The 19,412-nt window shown below is 56.7% G+C and overlaps 1 protein-coding gene across 1 annotated transcript in view; it reads right to left on the bottom strand.

Annotated features, from left to right (window-relative positions):
• Window positions 1–18,545, bottom strand: part of KDM4B (lysine demethylase 4B) — a 130,603-nt gene extending 112,058 nt beyond the window's left edge. Inside the window, 1 exon segment of the mRNA XM_030292681.1 lies at window positions 18,528–18,545. The gene's annotated coding sequence lies outside the window, so the exon portion shown is untranslated.
• Between the last annotated feature and the right edge of the window lie 867 nt (window positions 18,546–19,412).

Genomic DNA, 19,412 nt, shown 5'->3' with positions numbered 1-19,412 from the left:
ACAAGTTGTCGGGAAGACAGATTGTCTTGTCTGGAAGAACTGAACACGGAAGTATTTCGAGGTAAAGGGGCATCTCTCTGAAACAGCTCAGGGAAAGTGCAGAGGGAGAGGGAGAGGGGGGGAGGGAGGGAGGGAGGGAGGGAGAGAGAGAGAGAGAGAGAGAGAGAGAGAGAGAGAGAGAGAGAGGAGGAACAGAGCAGACGAGTGAAACGTTCACACTCGGGAGAAACGCATCCCGGAATTCTTTGTGTTATTCTTGCAACTTTTCCGTAAATCTGAAAATCTGCCTCTAAAAACGTTCACAGCAAAAATTAAAGAGGAAGCACCCGGGTTGGAAAAGTAACCACAGGCGGGAGTGCTTGGGCAGGAGGCCTGGAGCTGGGAGAGCCGCGGACTCGGCTGCAGGCACCTGCTTCGCGCGTCAGGAGCAAACACGGGGTCTGCCAGCCCACCTACGTCTCCACTCGGCTCCACGGGGTCCGGGAAGCAGCGCGGACAAAGGCCACCTGTCCGCCTGGCCCACGGCCACGGGCAAGGGGCTGGAGCCACACAGAGAGAGGGCCGGATGCCAGCTTCCTCGGGGACCCCCGAGCAAGCTCCCTGCACAGCCAGAGAGGCCCAGCAGAGGCTCGGAACACCAGCCCTTTCTTTATTCACACGCAGAGGTCTCAGGTGTTCCGTAAGTCACCACGTAAAACCATAATCATTAACCAAACAATCTTCCTAGGTCTCCACAAACGTGCCCTGTGACTGTGCGTGGGCAGCGGGTGGGGCCGGGGCTGGGCCACGCGCAGGTACACGAGTCATGTGCCCAGAGAGGCCCTGCTCCTCCCTTCCGGCCCCGGTGAGTCTGGACAGGTTCGCTGGCCTCCCCGAGCCCCACCCTCCTTCTGGAGTCCGCTCTGGGCCGTCCCTCGGAGCCCACGGTGGGGTGAGATGACAGCAGGGGGGGAAGGGCCGACGCAGAGGGCACAGTTAACCCCGGTGCCGGCACGGCTCTAAACGCCCGGCACGTCTGACCGGCCCCGACCCTGGGAAGCGGGTACTGCGACCGCAGCCCATTTCACGGAGGAGGAAACTGAGGCACGGGGAGGCGGAGTGACTTGTCTGAGGCCACGCCGCAAGCACAAGGGGGGCCGAGCCCACCAATAGGGAGACACGTGAAAGCCCCGGCGCTCCCCTGCCCCGTAGCCTCCAGACTGCGGGCCTTCGTGAACGTCCCAAGAGTCCAAGGAGGGAGACGCTGGCCAACGTTTTTATAATCTTAGTGAGGGGCGGGGGGAGGGGGAGACCTCTCCAAGCAGGTCACAAGACCAGACACAGGAAAAGACAAATCTGGCAATAAACTTGCAAAGATTCTATGTACCAACACATCAAAAATAAAGCTGAAAGATAAATGGGAAGCTGAGAAAAAAAAAACAAAAAAAAAATGTGTGACACAAAAGGGTGCTAACAGCCCTAATGCAGGAAAGGTTATTATAAGATGCTTTTCTCAACCGGAGGCGATCCTGCCCCCAGACGACATCTGGCGACATCTGTGGCTGCCACACTGGGGGGCTCCTGGCATCCAGCGGGTGGGGCCAGGAATGCTGCTCAGACCCCACGGTGCCCGGGACACCCCCTCCCCACCCCACCCGAGAATGGCCCGGTTCAAAGATATCAAACGGTTTGAGAACTCCCGTTGCGAGTCAAGAAAAAACACAAGCGCGCCAGTTTAACAGGTGGGCAGCGGCTACGAACCGGTAATTCAAAAAAGAGGCGACTGGGAGGTGACAGATGACAAGGACAGACGGAAGCTGGGGCTGCCGTCCGTACGACGAGAACCTCCAGCCACCGTGGGAGCACCGACCCCGACCGCCTTCCCGGGGACAAACGAGCAACCCACCTCAAGATATAAAAGGCGTCCACGCTCCAAGCGCCCGCACTCACAAGCCCACCTCGAAGAACCAGCAGCCAGGACGCTCACTGCAGTGACGCTTAAAGAGAAAAGAATCCACGGAATCCAAGGAGAAAAGCACACACGCCCCAACAAAAACGAAGGCGCGTGCGGTCAGGGGAACGGAAAGACACAGTCCACCGGACACGGCAATGACCCGGAGAGCCGGGGCCAAGATCCAGGGTGGTAGGGTCCGGGGCAATTCGTAACCCACCCAGACTTGTGCCTCCAGTGGGAATACTTGCGCTGACCTTTGTAAGACCAAAGCGTACTTGGAGCCCACGTGCAGAGCTGTGCCTGGGACCCAGAGGACCCCGCCCTCCAGCAGCTCAACTGGCTGGTCCATCCAGGGAGACAAGAGCCAAGTCCTGGGAGTAAGCCTTCAGCCAAACCATTAGAGCGCCCGCTCTACCTAATTCACATTTAAAGTACCGCGAGCCTGGGGCGCCCGGGTGGCTCAGTCACGGAAGTGTCCCGCTTCGGCTCAGGTCATGATCTCGCGGTTTGTGAGTTCGAGCCCCGCGTCGGGCTCTCTGCTGCCGGCACAGAGCCTGCGTCAGCTTCTCCGTCCCCTCTCTCTCTGCGCCTCCCCTGCTCGCGCACGCTCACTCTCTCTCCCAAAAATACACATTCTGTCGATTTAATTTTTGTGTAAGTTTCTTTCTTTTGAGAGAGGCAGAGAGAGAGAGAGCAGGGGACGAGCCTTGAGAAGGGGGAGAGAGAGCATCCCAGGCAGGCTCCGCAGCGGCAGCGCAGAGCCTGATACGGGGCTCGAACCCCCAAACCATAAGAGCGTGCTCTGAGGCCACACCAAGAGCCGGAGGCCTAACCGACTGAGCCCCCCAGGGGCCTCGGAATTACGCGCTTTCAAAGGGTGAGCGGACGGCCCGGGAATTCTACTTCATAAAGGTACAGTGTAAAAAACCCAGCACCCTGGAAAATGAACACATCAGAGCTCGCCCACCACTTCGGAGCCCCGCCTGAATGTATCCAGAACGCTGGGACCGCCCGTGTCACCTGCCGCAGACCGGTCTCCAGGTTCACCGCCGGGCCCGCCTTACACCCAAGACCGGCCTGCCTGCCTGCCTGCCTTCGAGTGGGAGTGACGCGTGACCCAGATCTGGAACCCTGGGACAGCATCAGAGCCACCAACCAGTCAGCTTAGACGGGGCAACGGAGAAGAGGCCAAAACCACAGAGAGGGTGATGACGCAGCGTCGGGGCCTCCCAAGCCCGGGCCGGAGGGGGCAGGACCTCGCGGACACTTTCCCGTGCGACGGTCCCGCGAGGGCTCTGTCACGCTCGTCTCACCGAGGGCGAGGAGGAACGGACGAACGACGGACACCACGCGGGCAGACGGACGGGCACAGGAGCGCCCCTGAGCCCCCCAGGCTCTTTCACGGACCGAGTGAGCTTAATCCTAAGGAAGCTCAGTGCGAAAGAAATCAGCATCGATTTGCTTCAAATCCTACCGGGAATTCTGATAAGATGTATCTGAGAAGAGCGACAGCCAACACTGGAACATACTTCAAAACGTAAAGTGAGAACAACCGTTCTGGGCATTAAAACATCACACTGGAAAACATTCACTTCACGCCAAAGAAGGCAGTAAAGGAGAGGAACCAAAGACGAGACAGAAAACAAAAGGAAAGTAACAGACGGAACTCCAACCACATCAATAATGACATTAAACGTGGGTGGATTAGGGGCGCCCGGCGGGCTCAGTCAGGAGGGCGTGTGGCTCTTAATCTCGGGGTTGTGAACTCAAGCCCCACGTTGGGCGGGGAGCCTACTTTAAAAACAGATAGAGGGGACGCCTGGGTGGCTCAGCCAGTCGAACGTCTGACAAGGTAGGCTCAGGTCATGTCGCGGTTCGGGAGATCGAGCCCTGCATCAGGCTCTGTGCTGAGAACAAGAAGCCTGCTGGGGATTCTCTCTCTCCCTCTCTCTCTGCCCCTCCCCTGCTCACGCTTTCTCTCTCTCTCTCTCAAAATAAATAAACTTAAAAAAAAAGATAGTTCTAAAAAAAGACGACAGAGAGATGAATGAACGAACGAACGAACGAACGTGGACGGATTAAACAGTTCCAATAAACAGACACCGTCCTACGGTCAGGAACGAGACAGGGATGTCCACTCTCATCACTGTGATTCAACGCAGCACTAGAGGCCCAAGCCTCAGCAATCAGACAACAAAAAGAGATAAGACACATCCAAATCAGCAAGGAAGAAGTCAAACTCGCGCTAGCTGCAGATGACACGACGCTCTATAGAAAACCTGGAAGACTCCACCAAAAAACTGCCAGAAGTGATCCATGAGTTCAGCAAGGTCACAGGATGCAAAATCAACGTACAGAAATCTGTTGCATTTCTATACACCGATGCTGAAGCAGCAGGAACGGGAATTGAGCGATAAATCCCATTTACGGCTGTACCAAAAACCGTAAGATATGTAGGAGGAAACCCAACCGACCAACCAACCAACAGGTAAAAGACCTGTGCTCTGAAAACTGTAAAACACTGAGGAAAGAAACTGAAGACGACGCAACAGAAATGGAAAGACATCCCATGCTCATGGGTTGGAAGAATAAATACCGTTAACATGTCAATACTACCCAAAGCCATCTAGGCATTCACCGCGAGCCCTATCAAAATACCACCGGCGTTCTTCACAGAGCTAGAATAAACAATCCTAGAATTTATACGGGACCACAAAAGACCCCGAATAGCCAAAGCAACCTTGACAGAGCAAAGCAAAGCTGGAGGCATCACCTGAGTACAGAACTGTAGTGATCAAAACAGTATGGTCCTGGCATGAAACAATGGATCAGCGGAACAGAACAGAGAACCCAGAGATAGACCCACAAACACATGGCCGACTAATCTTCGACAAAGCAGAAAAGAACAGCCAATGGAAAAAAGACAGTCTCTTCAACAAATGGTGTGGGGAAAACTGGACAGCAACACGCAGAAGAATGAACCTGGACCACTTTCTTACGGCACACACAAAAATAAATTCAAAATGGGTAAAAGACCTAAGTGTGAGACAGGAAACCATAAAGATCCTAGGAGAAAAGAGGCAAAAATCTCTTTGACTTTGGCCGCAGCAACTTCTTACTCAACACGTCTCCAGAGGCAAGGGAAACCAAAGCAAAAATGAACTATTTGGGGCCTCGTCGAGATAAAAAGGCGTCTTCACAGCAAAGGGAACAATCAGCAAAACTAAAAGGCAACGGACAGAATGGGAGAAGGTATTTGCAAATGACATATGAGATAAAGGGTTAGTATCCAAAATCTATAACGAATTTATTAAACTCAACACCCAAACAATGAAACCAAACTAAAAAACGGGCAGAAAGCATGAACAGACACTTCTCCGAAGAAAGACATCCAGATGGCGAACAGACACCTTAAAAAAGTGCTCAACGTCACTCATCATCAGGGAAATACCAATCAAAACCACAGTGAGATACCACCTCACGCCTGTCAGAATGGCTAACATCAAAAACACAAGAGGGACGCCTGGGTGGCTCAGTCAGTTAAGCGTCCGACTTCGGCTCAGGTCCTGATGTCACGGTCCGTGAGTTCGAGCCCCGCGTCGGGCTCTGTGCTGACCGCTCAGAGCCTGGACCCTGCTTCAGATTCTGTGTCTCCTTCTATCTCTGCCCCTCCCACGCTCACGCTCTGTCTCGCTCTCTCACTAATAAAGAACGTTTTAAAAAAATAACAAACAGGGGCGCCTGGGTGGCGCAGTCGGTTAAGCGTCCGACTTCAGCCAGGTCACGATCTCGCGGTCCCTGAGTTCGAGCCCCGCGTCAGGCTCTGGGCTGATGGCTCAGAGCCTGGAGCCTGCTTCCCATTCTGTGTCTCCCTCTCTCTCTGCCCCTGCCCCGTTCATGCTCTGTCTCTCTCTGTCCCAAAAATGAATAAACGTTGAAAAAAAATATATTAAAAAAAAATAATAATAAACACAAGAAACAACAGGTATTGGCGAAGATGCAGAGAAAGGGGAGCCCTCGTGCACTGTTGGTGGGAACGCAAACTGGTGCAGCCACTTCGGAAAACAGTGTGGAGGTGCCTCAAAAAGTTAAAAATAGAACCACCCCACGACCCAGCAATTGCAATACTAGGTATTTACCCAAAGAAAACAAAAATGCTAACTCAAAGGGGCACGTGCACCCCGATGTTTGTCGCAGCACTAGCTACGACACCCAAACTACGGAAACAGCCCAAGTATCTGTCAACTGATGAACGGACGAACGTGTGGGACATACACGCAATGGAATATTACTGGGTCATAAAAAAATCATAAAATCTGGCAACAACATTGGAGCTAGAGTGGATTATGCTAAGGGAGATAGGTCAGAGAAAGACAAATACCACATGATCTCACCCATATGTGGAACTTAAGAAACAAAACAAATGAGCAAAGGGGGCAAAAAAAAAAAAAAAAGAGAGCGGCAAACCAACACAGACTCTTAACGATAGAGAACAAGCTGCCGGTCACGGGGGGGGGGGGGGGGGGGGGGGGGGGGGGGGGGGGGGGGGGATGGGCTCCCAGATTATGGGGATTAAGGGGCGCATCTGTTGTGATGAACCCCAGGTGGTGGTTGGTGTATGGAAGGGTCGAATCACTAAATTCTGAGCCTAAAACCGATATTACACTGGATGCTAACTAACTGGGATTTAAATTAAAACTTAAAAAAAAAAAAAAAAAAACAAGACCCAACTAGATGCTGTCTATAGAAGACGCTCTTTAGATGCGAAGATGCTTGTAGGTTGCACGTAAGAGGATGCAAAATAAAATAGCAACTATAAGGAAACCGGACTGGCTGCCCTCATATCCCCCAAAACAGGCTTTAAAACAAAAATGTTAGAGAGGAACGTTTTATAACAAGATAACAATTACAAACTCACATGCATCTACTAATAAGACCCAAAGTACACGAAGCGAAAACTGATGGAAAAAAAGGGAGAAACGGAAAATTCAATTAACAGTAGTTGGAGACAGCAATACCCCACTATCAACGATGGATACAACCACCAGGCAGAAACAACAAAGAAAGAAAACCCTTGGGCGACGCTCCGAACCAACAGACGTGTGGAGAGAGCCCCACCTAAGAGCAGTAAAACAGACTTTCTTCTCAGTACATGGGGATCATCCTCCAGGACAGACCACATGTTGGGCTATAAAACAAGCCTCATTAAATTAACAGGAATTTCAAACCATACAAAGTAGGTTCTCTGACCACAAGAAAAATTAGAAATCCGTAACGGAAGGAAATTTGGGGATTTACAAATATGTGGAAATTTAAAAGCATACTTTTTTTGAAGCCTGTTTATTTAAAAAAAATTTTTTTTAATGTTTATTTTTGAGAGAAAGAGACACAGATCATGAGCAGAGGAGAGGCAGAGAGGGGGAGAAGACACAGAATCCCAAGCAGGCTCCAGGCACAGAGCCTGGCGTGGGGCTCGAACCCATGAACCGTGAGATCATGACCTGACCCGAAGTCGGATGCTTAACTGACTGAGCCACCCGGGTGCCCCAAGTTTATTTATTTAAGAGAGACAAGAGAGAGCATGAATGGGGGGGGCGGGGGGTGAGGGGTGGGGTGGGGCAGAGCGGGAGACAGAATCTTAAGCAGGCTCTGAGCTGTCAGCACAGATCCCGACATGGGGCTTGAACTCCCAGACTGAGACATCATGACCTGATCCAAAGTCAGATGCTTAACCGACTGAGCCACCCAGGCGCCCCTAAAAATCATACCGTGAAATAACCAATGGGTAAGAAAATATCACAGGCGAAACTAGAAAAACACTTTGAGGTTAATGAAAATTAAGTCACGATAAACCAAAACTTACAGGATGCAGCGAAGCAATACTTAGAGGGACTTCACAGCTGCCTATGTTGAAAGAAGACAGCTCGCAAATCAATAATCTAAACTTCTACCCGAAGGCACTGGAGAGAGAGCAAACTAAATCCAAAGCAATCAACAAGAAGGAAATAATAAAGACCAGAGCAGAAATTAACAGAATAAAAGAAAACCAACCAAAGCAAGAGTCGTTTCCATGAAAAGATCAACAAAATTAATAAGCCCCTAGGTAGACCGATCAAAGAAAAAAAGGGAGGAAAGATTCAGACTGCTAAAATCAGGAATGCAAGACACTACCATATGCACCTTATAGAAATACAGAGGATTATAAAACGACGCAAGGATACCGAGCAATAGAAAGCAAAGAGCGACGGATACGGGCGACAAACTAGATGGAGGGACTACATGTGAACGAAGCCAATCCCCAAAGGCTACGCGTGGTGTCTGATTCCATAACATCCTCAAAATGACTAGATTATAGAGAACAGAGTGGTTGCGGGGACCTGGGGGCGGGAGCGGCCGGTCACCCTGAGGGGGAAGCACAAGGAAACTCGCCCGTGTTGACGGGACAGCTGCGTATCTCGAGTGCGAGGGGGGGGTGACACAAACCCACGCGGGCGACGTCACAAAAACACACCAGCAGGTGAGCGCAAGGATTCCCGGGAAGGCCGGCGATGCTCTGTGCCAATGTCAATCTCCCAGCCTTGATGGGGGACTGCGGTTACGTAAGACGTCACCACTGGGGGAAGACGGGTGAGGAGCACACGGGACCTGACCTCTTTGTACTATTTCTGCAACTTCTTGGGAGTCTGCAATTCTCGGACGATACGCAGTTTAAAAAGGTAACGTGGGGGATATTTCACCGTGGAGGTGAGGAAGGGTAGACCGTCATGCGGCCTGATGCTTTGGGGGCTGGGTGATGGGTACACACAGGGTCTTCACCCTACCCTGTCTCCCTCTGCGTGTGCTCCAACTCTCCACAATAAAAAGCTTACAGAGAATGAATAAGCGGAACCATCCAGACTTACAAACACCCTTCAAACGTTCCCATCAAGACCGCAGGCCCTCTGGTCTCCTACGCACCCCGCGACAACGGCCAGAGAGGCGACCAGGGCCGCCCCGGTGTCTTGCCATCACAGACCCTGACGAGACAGGGGGCGGTCCGAGTGCCACCTGCGATGATGACAGCATTCCAAACAGCATCTGAGATTTGCCTAAAAGCACAATCTCTAAAACTGAGCCCTGCCCGGCGCCAGGAGCTTGCTTCCCACACAGAATTTCTCCTGCAGCTGCCGCGAAGTCCCGCGGGGAGCGACCCCCCCCCCCCCAAGGAAAGCTGAACGGCTGAGATCGGGGACTCCTGCAAATCCTCAGGCGACCAGATTTCGAAGCCCTCACTTCCGTGAAAACGATCGGCTCCGACTCTGTAAACGAGAACGTTTAAGAGGGAGAACAACCGGGGCGCCCGGGTGGCTCGGCGGGTCAAGCGACCGTGTGGGCTCAGGTCAGGATCTCACGGCTTGTGAGCCCGAGCCCCGTGCTGGGCTCCGCACAGACAGCACGGAGCCCGCTTGGGATTCTCTCTCCCTGTCTCTCTGCCCGTCCCCCCCCCCCCAATAAATACACAAACAAACAAACAAAAATAAGGAGAAGAGTAAAGGCAAGGAAGACCGGCTGACACAACCAACAGGGTGAGCTCACCTGGCCCCACCTTGCCCGGCCGTCCTGGGAGAAGCAAGAACGAGCATCCCCCAGTACCTTCCACACTGGGCCCAGCATCCAGAGACAGGCCCCCTCGCGGAGAACCGTGCCAATCGCCCACGTTCCAACTTCTCCAATCACGACAACGCTCTCAGGTTGGCAACCTAGCATCGTTGGAAGCATGCAAGGAAGAGGGGGCTCAGAGAGGTTGAGCAACTTGCCCCAGGTCACAGAGCTGGGAGGAGTGGTGGGGCCCGGGTTTGAAACCAGCCGTTCCAACCTGGGAGTCAGCACGGGCTCGTCGTTCCCACACATACAATCCCCGAAGTCCAGTCCTGCTGGCCCCCAGCCCAGACCACCTTCTTCTGAGCCACCGTCATGACCGGCCTGGATGACAGCCGAAGACAGCCCCCAGTTTGTACTCCCACCACCAAAGGGGTCTCTGCAAACACATAAATCTCTTATTTCATCATCACCTCCCCAGGCTTCTCCCTGCCTGGAACGGGGTCCGGCTCACCGCAGCCTAAGCGACAGAGCCACTCGCTCTGGCCTCTGCGAACCCCAGCCTTACTGGTCTCCCGCCAGCTCATCACGTTCCAGCTACACGGGATGCCTCCCAATCCTCAAACGTGCCAAGCTCATCTCCGCCTCAGGGCCTTTGCACGTACTATTTGTTCTTCCACTTGGAACTTCCTGTTCCAGGTGTCCTCGTGGTTGGCACCTCCTCGTCACTCAGATCTCTGCCCAAGGGTCATCTCCTGGGAGAGGATTCCTGTCCACCCCTTGTTTTCCCGGTCACAGGGCTCCCTCACTTCAGCACCCAGGGGCTACTTAGCACCTCGCCTGGCACCTTAAGCTTGGAGATGTCTAATGATGGGCTCCCAGGCCAGCAGGGCTGTGGTGAGACTCTGTTTTCTTCCACAAAGTGGGGGCTGGTGGAGTCTGCTGGTCGTAAACCCCGAAGTTCCCACTTGGCGGCCAGGGATAAGAGTCCCTGTGCCAAGCATTTTTTTTTTTTTTTTTTTGAATGATTATTTTTGAGAGAGAGAACACTAGCTGGGGGGAGAGACAGAGAGGGCAGAGAGAGAATCCCAAGCAGGCCCTGTGCCATCAGCGCGGAGCCCGATGTGGGACTCAAACCCACGACTGCGAGATCACGCCCTGAGCCGAAACCAAGAGCTGGACGCTTAACCGACTGAGCCACCCAGGCGCCCCCAAGCGCTTATTAACGGACATCGCCCCGGTTGCGGCTTGCCGTCCCCTGGTGAGGGGAGCACGCGAGGCTGCCGAGGCCCAGAGAGGCTGTGCTGTTCGCCCCAGGTCAGTGGCAGAGCAGATTTGGGAGCTGGGGTCCCACTCTCAGTGCTGGCTCCACACTCGAACCAAGTCGTGAGGACGAGCTGCTGATCTCCCCGAAAATCCCCCAGAGAGGTCTTCCCGAGTCCCTGTACGTGGAGGCAGCTCCGGGAGCCCTGCCCGGCCCCCCAGAGAGGTCTTCCCGAGTCCCTGTACGTGGAGGCAGCTCCGGGAGCCCTGCCCGGCCCCCCAGAGAGGTCTTCCCGAGTCCCTGTACGTGGAGGCAGCTCCGGGAGCCCTGCCCGGCCCCCCACCCCCACCCCTGTCCAGGCCAGCCTCACCGGAGGGCCAAGCAAGGGAGTGTGTGCACCTCAGGGCGCAAGGCCAGCATTTAAGGCACCGATCAGAGCCGGGAGCCTTTGATATCTCGGGGCTGTTCCGCATCCGGGGTGGAAATCCCAAACGCAGACACACGGAGGCAAAGAGCGGAGGGTTCTGCCGGTGTCCAGAGAACCCCCGGCAGGCCCCACTGGCGCTCTCGCCGGCGAGGGGGAGCGCGGGGCTCTATCAGGCCCGGTTCACCAGAGCAGCCCAGGGGCCTGGGGCAGCCCCGTCCTCTCTGGAGCGCCCACTCTGACCTCCCGTCTCCCCGGCGCCGGGGGGCCAGGCCCCCGCCCCATCCTGACCACGCTGAGCTCCAGGCCTCCCGGGCAATCAGGCTGTGTGACAGGACCCCTGCCTGCCGGTCACAGGGCCACGTGGCCAGTCCCCAACCAGGGATCCTTGCCTCCCCAGCTACCGCATCGGCCCTCAGGGCAAGGAGCACGTCCCATCGCCCCCAAGCCGACCGCTGGACCCCAGGAGCACACAGACGGACCCTCGCCAAGTCCACACTGACTGAACACACGTGAGATGCTCACAGGAACGCAGAAGGCCTTTCCTGGTTTGGTTTCGTCTCACCGGCACTGCCGATTTTTATACCGTGAGGGTAAGTTACGTTGGTAATGAAGACCCGTCCAGGAGGCTCGTGAGGGAAGCAGCCATCGTGACTTGGCTGACCCCAGAGCCTCCAGACCTTCTTCTGGCTGAAGGCCAAGTTAATTAACACGCAGAGAGCTGGGACTTCAAGGAGCAGGTGCTGGAACCCCGAGGCGGCAGCTCCCGGAAGCGGGTGTCACAGCGGCCGCACCAAGGACGCCTGAGCCAGGGCGGCCGAGGGGCACAATACCCAACGCAGGGCTTTTCACACTCAGAGCTGGTCTGCAAAAGCCACAGGCTCACCCCGAACCCGCCCGCAGGCCCGAGCGGCACCAGCCGGCCCAGGACACCGGTTCTCCAGGCGGGCGGCTCCAAGTTCACAAAACCCCAGGTTCACCGGAGGAGAAAACCCAATGAGGCATGTGGAACAGGCCATGGGACTCCGAGTTCTGGCCTGGCTGACTCGGGTCCAGCCTCCCCGGGGAACAGCGCCCATGCTTCCTGGCCCGTAAATCCCTGGCCAAACCCTCCCACCTGCCCCATTCAAATAAAGAAGCTCCAGAGGGAGGAAAAGCAAACCGATTTTCAAGGTGCCTTCGAATAACCTCGATTGTTTCTTAACTTCTTTCCCAGCACAAATACAGAACAGAGGTGTAAAAACCACGGGCTATTCTGCAATGGAAAGTGGTTTTAGAAACCGCTGTAACGGGGGCGTCTGGGGGACTCAGTCGGTTAAGCGTCCGACTTCGGCTCAGGTCATGACCTCGCGATTCACGAGTTCGAGCCCTGTGTCGGGCTCTGTGCTGACAGCTCGGAGCCGGGAGCCGGCTTCAGATTCTGTGTCTCCCTCTCTCTCTGCCCCTCCCCACTCCTGCTCACACTCTGTCTCTGTCTCAAAAATAAACACACTTTTGGGGCGCCTGGGTGGCGCAGTCGGTTAAGCGTCCGACTTCAGCCAGGTCACGATCTCGCGGTCCGTGAGTTCGAGCCTCGCGTCAGGCTCTGGGCTGATGGCTCGGAGCCTGGAGCCCGTTTCCGATTCTGTGTCTCCCTCTCTCTCTGCCCCTCCCCACTCCTGCTCACACTCTGTCTCTGTCTCAAAAATAAACACACTTTTAAAAAAAGAAACTTCTGTTCCAACACCTTGATTCACGGCAAGGAAAGACAGCAGCAGAAGCCCAGACAAAAACTGTCACTGAAGGCTCACCCTGGACCAGGTGTGCCTGAAATCGGGACATTTGGGGCCGTCCTCGGCACCGTGGGACACTGGGCAGCATCCCGGATGTCAAGAGCACCCCCACTCACGATGACCACGGAAGTCACCAGGTGCCACCCAGCGGCCCCTGGGGTGGGAACTATTTCCCTAACGGATTTTCACGTATTGACTGCGCGCATCTCAGCTCCCTGGAAGCGGAGACTTTCCCTGTCATCCCCGTTTTGGAGATAAGGGCAGAGACGGAGAACAGAGGTAGGAGCTCAGGTGCGTGGGGAACAAGCCTCCAGCCGTCCGTCCCCCTCGGCCATCCTGCCTTGAGACCTCGGGCCATTTAAGACCGGCTGCAGCTGGGGAAGGCTATTTCCAAGCCATACTCGTACACGCGTCTCTCTCCCGGGTTTTCCCACGGCCAAAGAAGCACTCCAAGTTCCTGCAACTCCTTCCCGGAAACGTCTCGAGCTCTAAGTTCACAGCCCCCCAGCATGGCCAGCATCCATGCCGCAAATGCACAGCCCCGGGCTTAGCCTCCAGGACTCATCAGCCTTCACAGCTGGTACGAGGTTCGACGCTCCCATCAAAGATGAAACGTATTGCAAGGTGCACGGGTGGGATCGGGACCCCAGCCCTGGAGCCCAACACCCCAGAGGGAGGGGCAGCACCGCAGGCGGGGACTTCAGCTTTTTCCACTTCCCCACAGCACCCCAATACAGGGCCCTCCGGGGGAGAGCCCCTGCCCTCCCCGAGGCAGGCTGTCCTGACCTCCTCCTCCTCCAAATGCTGGCTTGAATCCTACCTCCGTGAAAGGCTCAGGACCTCCCCTGGACTCTCCCCCAAGGGCTCTCCCTTGGCCGCACCCCGCCTGCAGTGGGTCAACGCCCTCCCCTCTCGCCCCTCGGTGGCCAGAGCTGGTTTGTGTTGGATCTGTCTCGTGTCTCCAGCTAGAGGCGGATAGCTCCAGAAATTCTGATGGCCCAGGAAGGGGGACAGAAACGGGAGGCGGATGGAAGGGGCCAGTCTCCGCTAAACGCCAGGCACCCCCACGGCCGGCTCAGCCCATCCAGGGCCTGGGGTCCCTCCCCAAGGACCGGCCTGGGGGTGGGGGGGACAGCATGGAGTGTGAAATACACAAAGCATGTTGGAGACTCAGTACCAACAAAACAAAAACCAAAGGAGCATAAGACAACTCGGGGACTGTTTTGATAGCGATTACAGGCTGAAACGTTAACATTCGGGGGACGTCAGGTTCAGCAGAAATACATTAATCAAATTAATTTCATCTGCTTTTTTTACCTTCGACTGTGGCTACGAGAAAAACTCCAGTGACACAAGGGGCTTGCTTTGCGTCTTTACCTGCCGGCACTCCCTTAGGAAAGGCGTCTGCGTCCTTGTTTCCTGCTAAGGGTGTTGTAGCCTCAGCTCCCACATTTAGGTCACCGGTCCTTTCCGAGTTAGTTTCTGTATACGGCATGAGGCGGGGGACCAACTGTGTCACCAGGCACTCGGTTAGCGTCCACGCGTGGACCCGTGGGGCGTCTTCCCACGAGCACCGCACTCGGGACACCCCGGCTCATCCGTATCCTCTGCCAGAGGGACGGAAAGTCACCCACACACGGGCACGTGTCCTGTGCCCACAGGGAAGACGCCGGCCGAGCACACGGGGGAAGGCGGGGGGAGGCGGGGCTGTCGGCACACCCCTCGTGGCCCTCAGCCCTCCCTGATCTGCCCAGATGCATCTCTGACTCACCGGGTATGGGGGTGCCACTACCCCTCGGGGGCAAGGGGGCATCCGCTTACCTCTTTAACCACGCGGGGTAGGGGACACCTGGGCAGGAGCCGTGGCCCGCGTGCGACTCCATAGCTGGTGGGCTTCATGGGGCTCTGTGAGGGCTGCGGGGACGCTCCAAACCCAGTGACTGCCGTCTAAGAGACAACTCCCAACCCCGGCAGGGCTGGGGCCAGGCAGTCCGGGAAAGGGAAGCGGCCCAAGGAGGCAGCTCACTTTTAAAAGGCGCTGGCCGGGGGCACCTGGGTGGCTCAGTCGGTTGAGCGCCCGACTTCGGCTCAGGTCATGATCTCACAGTTGGTGGGTTCGAGCCCCGCGTCGGGCCCTGTGCTGACAGCTCAGAGCCTGGGGTCTGCTTCGGATTCTGTGTCTCCCCCTCTCTCTGCCCCTCCCCAGCCTGTGCTCTATCTCAAAAATAAGTAAATAAACCTTTAAAAAATAAATAAAGGAAGCTCTCCAAGAGGCCCACTCAGGCCCTGGACGACGCGCGGCCAACCGCATCAGCAGGAACCAGGACGCCCGTTCCTGACTCAGGCCATGGAGGGTTCCAGGCAGGGAGGTCCCAGACCTACCGACCAGGAGGTGATCCCACAGAACACAGGATACGGACAAGCCAGGGTGGTGGGGGCCAGGGCCACATGGCTCCGTGCGGCAGACGCAGGGAGGCCCTGCTCTGCACACAGAGCTCCCGCAGGGGACCCCCTGGGCCGGCCTGGGCTGGAGGAAGAGGGCAGACAGGTGAAGACTCATCACGGAGGACAGGAGTCTGGAACCGTGCACGCAAAGGGTGGCCTGAGCACCTCCTCCGGGTGAGCTGGGTCAGCACGCCTGATGTTCTAGAACTCTCTCATCCTCCAGACCTATCCCCAGACCCACAGGCCAAGTCTCCCCACACAGATGCTCAGTGAGAGAACCAGACACAAAAGGTCACATTTTGTATGATTCCATTTATGTAAAACGCTCAGAACGGACACATCCACGGACAGGATGGGGGTTTGTGGCTGCCCAGGGGGTGGGAGGCAGGGGGGAGTGACTATTTAATAGACACCGTGTTTCCTTTAGAGATGATAATAATGTTCTGGAATTTGCTGGTTGTGATGGCCGCGCGGCTCTATAAATGCTCTAAAGCCAATGAATTGTCCGCTGAAAAGGGAGAATGTTACGGTATGTGACTATCTCCACAAAAATATACTTAAGGGGCACCTGGCTGGCTCGGTTGGTAAAACACGCAACTCTTGGTCTTGGGGTCGTGAGTTTGAGCCCCACATTGGGCACGGAGTCTACCTGAAATACATATATATGTATTCATTATGTATATCGTAGATATTTTTAAAAAGCACCACAGGGCAGGAGTACTTTACGAGGGGCTGCTCTACAAATTCAGGGTCTGGGCATCACACCAGAGCCAGTTGCTGGGGAGCTGTCCCCTGGCCCTCCTTGGTGACCTGAACGGCTCTGGTCTTAGACTCTAAGATCCCTGAGGGCAGAGCTGACCGCCCCCCCTTTCTCTTAGCCCCTCGGAACTTCGGGCAAACACACCCGAGAGGTTCAGGCTTCCCTGCCTCCCCCGTGCTCTTCTCCCTACAGGCCCGCCAGGCCACGGCCCCCAGCGCCCCCCCGTTCCTTGCCTGCCGGCTCGCCGTCACCCACGAGGACAAGGCTCAGCTCACGTGGTGACTCTTCTGTCACCTCCCTGGCCACCACCCAAGCCAGCAGACGCTGCCCCTGCCCCGTGCCTCCACTGGCCCGGTTTGCATGTTATCTTGGCAGCCCCGGCCCCCCGGCCCCCCGGCCCCTCTGCCTTCCGCCGCGCGCCACGACCCCTGTGGGCAGGAGACGCCGCTCATCCGGCCGCCACGAACACCCGGCCGGGCACAAGCGGGGTTGACGATACTGTCACACTCAACAGACACCGGCAGACACCCTCAGATGGAGCCTGGGCCCCCGTGGCCGGGTTTCCACCGCAAAGCCGCGGCCTGGCCGGGACTGAACGCGAGCCACTGGTCAGCAGGCCAGGAGCCACGGGTGAGAAGCTCTGTGACTCTCGGTTTCGTACCTTCGCCTCGAGGTCGGCAGACCGCACGGCTTAGGCATTTGCAGAGGCCGCGGGACGCGTCACCGAAGCCACCATGCCCTCTCTGCCTGTGACCGTCGGCTTCGACCCGACAGCGCCCAGCGGCCGCAGCTCTCTCAGTGGCGGGCGAGCTCCATCCGTCCGTCCGTCCGTCCAAGCACCCACGCTCCCTTCTCTGGGGCCCAGCGAGAGGCGCTCCCTGCGCGGAGTGGCCGGTTTCCCAGTGAACGACACTGCCAGGCCGGGGGGGGGGGGGGTGCTGCCTGTGGTCCAAGCAGGACACGGCAGACGGGAGCGGCCGAGACTGCTCTGTGGCTTCCACACGCGGCCGCCCAGGAAGGCAGCGAGAACGGGACGCCTTCTTTTCCAGAAGGGGTCAGCTGAACTAGCCTCTCCTGACTCCCTACTCTTCCTCGGGGAGGAGGACTTGGAATAACGCGGCGAATCAAGAGTTTAAATTCCAGGGGCTTTACTCACACGCAAGCGAGACACGAGCAATCCTCTCAACTCGTGACCAAGATAATCAGATCCATGCAGCCCGCCGACCTGAGATAGGAAGCCCACTGTGCCGAGGGCCGACGCTGATAGATGGGATTTTGACCGAAACAGGGGCGGGGGGGGGGGGGGGGGGGAGGGGGTGGACAGCGGGTATCTGATTCGAAGGGGCCAGCGGCAAAATGATGGAATCTTCCGGTCAGGCCGCCCGGCCAGGGTCGCGCTCATTCGGGTGCCCAAGTGGGGACCACACCAGCCGGCTCCCGGGCCGCCGTCCGGGCTGCGCAGAAACGCCGGGGCGTGCGGCCCATCTCCAACCCCGCTTAGGGGCCGGGAATCCCGGGCCCACCCCTGTCGTCACACCGTCACGGCGCCTGCTGGTGGCCGCAGGCTGGCGCTCGGTCAAACGGGGCCTCGGGGATCCAGCCCCTGGCTTCTTCCGCACAAAGCACATCTCCAGATGCACCGCCAGCTCGTCTCACACGCATCGTCTCTCTCCGCGTCCTCTCCCTGGAGCCCGGAGCGAGCGGCCACGAAGCCACAAAGGCGGGCCCAAATCCGCCCCTACCTGCCCGGAAGGTACCACCATCTGGGGCGAGAGTCTGGACCGCCCCGCCCAGAGATCCCCTCTTCGCCACTCGCCGTACAGGCCCATCTGAGAGATCCAACTGGGATCACGGGCCGGCAACCAGGGCCAAATCCTACGTTAGTCCTTGTTCTGCTCTGTACCTGGGGACCCACCGGGGGGCTTGCTTTCTGACTACTCGCTCTTTGTCCACCGAGCAAAAGCACTCGAGGCCGCCACCCCCTGGAGTCCCAGCCCAGAGCCGCAGGACAGCTTTGCGCTCCTCTGCTGCTAAAAGGCACGGCCGGCCGGCCGTGGGGCCAAGGCGGCTTCTACACACCCTGTCCGGCAATGCCCTCACTTTCCCCCAGCGCCCTCGCATTCACCAGAACCGCCGACGCAGGGCAAGGAAAGAGGGGACGGAACGAAAGAAGGGAGAAACGGAGAGGCAGAGGGAAAAGAAAGAAAAAAAAAAAAAGACAGGCAACTTTGGAAAGCCAAGAAGCTCTGAGTAACCCTCTCTAGATTGTTTACTTCCGTCAACTAAAGAAGGCATGACTGTAAATTAACGGTACGCTCTCTTGACAAGTCAGAACGGTCCTGGGAAGTTACCAGATCTGAGATGCCGAAGACGTCCTTGGCTCGGGAATCACACGTCAGCCGCTCTGCACACCCAGCAGCCGTGGTCGAAGAGAAAGGCAGGACAAATGCTGCCAGGCGCAGTCCCGCGCCCGACACGTGCCATCTGGCAGCCACCTGGCTGTCCAGGAACCCCACAAAGCTCAGCGTCCACACCCGTGAAAGCCACCTCTTCAGCGAGTGTCCGTGGAGACCCTGCGGCTGGTGACGATGAAAGCCACCTCCCAGAATGCCTGGGTGGCTCAGCCGGCTACGCAGCCAACGTCGTCTCAGGTCACGATCTCACAGTTCGTGAGTTCGAGCCCCCATCGGGCCCTCCGCCGCCAGCACGGAGCCTGCTTCGGATCCTGTGTCCCCTTCTCTCTGCCTCTCCCCGACTTGGGCTCTCTCTCAAAAATAAATAAAAACTTTAAAAAACAAAACCATAAGGCGCCCAGGTGGCTCGGTCGGCTGAGCGTCCGACTTCGGCCCGGGTCATGATCTCACGGTTCGTGGGTTCGAGCCCCGCGTCAGGCTCTGTGCTGACAGCTCAGGGCCTGGAGCCTGCTTCGGATTTTGTGTCTCCCTCTCTCTCTCTCTCTCTCTGCCCTCCCCCGCTCCCTCTCTATCTCTCTCTCCTTCTCAAAAATAAACAATCAAAAATTTTTTAAATAGGGGCGCCTGGGTGGCGCAGTCGGTTAAGCGTCCGACTTCAGCCAGGTCACGATCTCGCGGTCCGTGAGTTCGAGCCCCGCGTCGGGCTCTGGGCTGATGGCTCAGAGCCTGGAGCCTGTTTCCGATTCTGTGTCTCCCTCTCTCTCTGCCCCTCCCCCGTTCATGCTCTGTCTCTCTCTGTCCCAAAAATAAATAAACGTTGAA

This window comes from Lynx canadensis, chromosome A2 (genome assembly GCF_007474595.2).
Source record: "Lynx canadensis isolate LIC74 chromosome A2, mLynCan4.pri.v2, whole genome shotgun sequence".
In the NCBI taxonomy this organism is placed as follows: Eukaryota; Metazoa; Chordata; class Mammalia; order Carnivora; family Felidae; genus Lynx; species Lynx canadensis.
The sequence above is the reverse complement of the archived record's forward strand: the minus strand, read 5'-3'. Positions and strand labels throughout refer to the sequence as shown.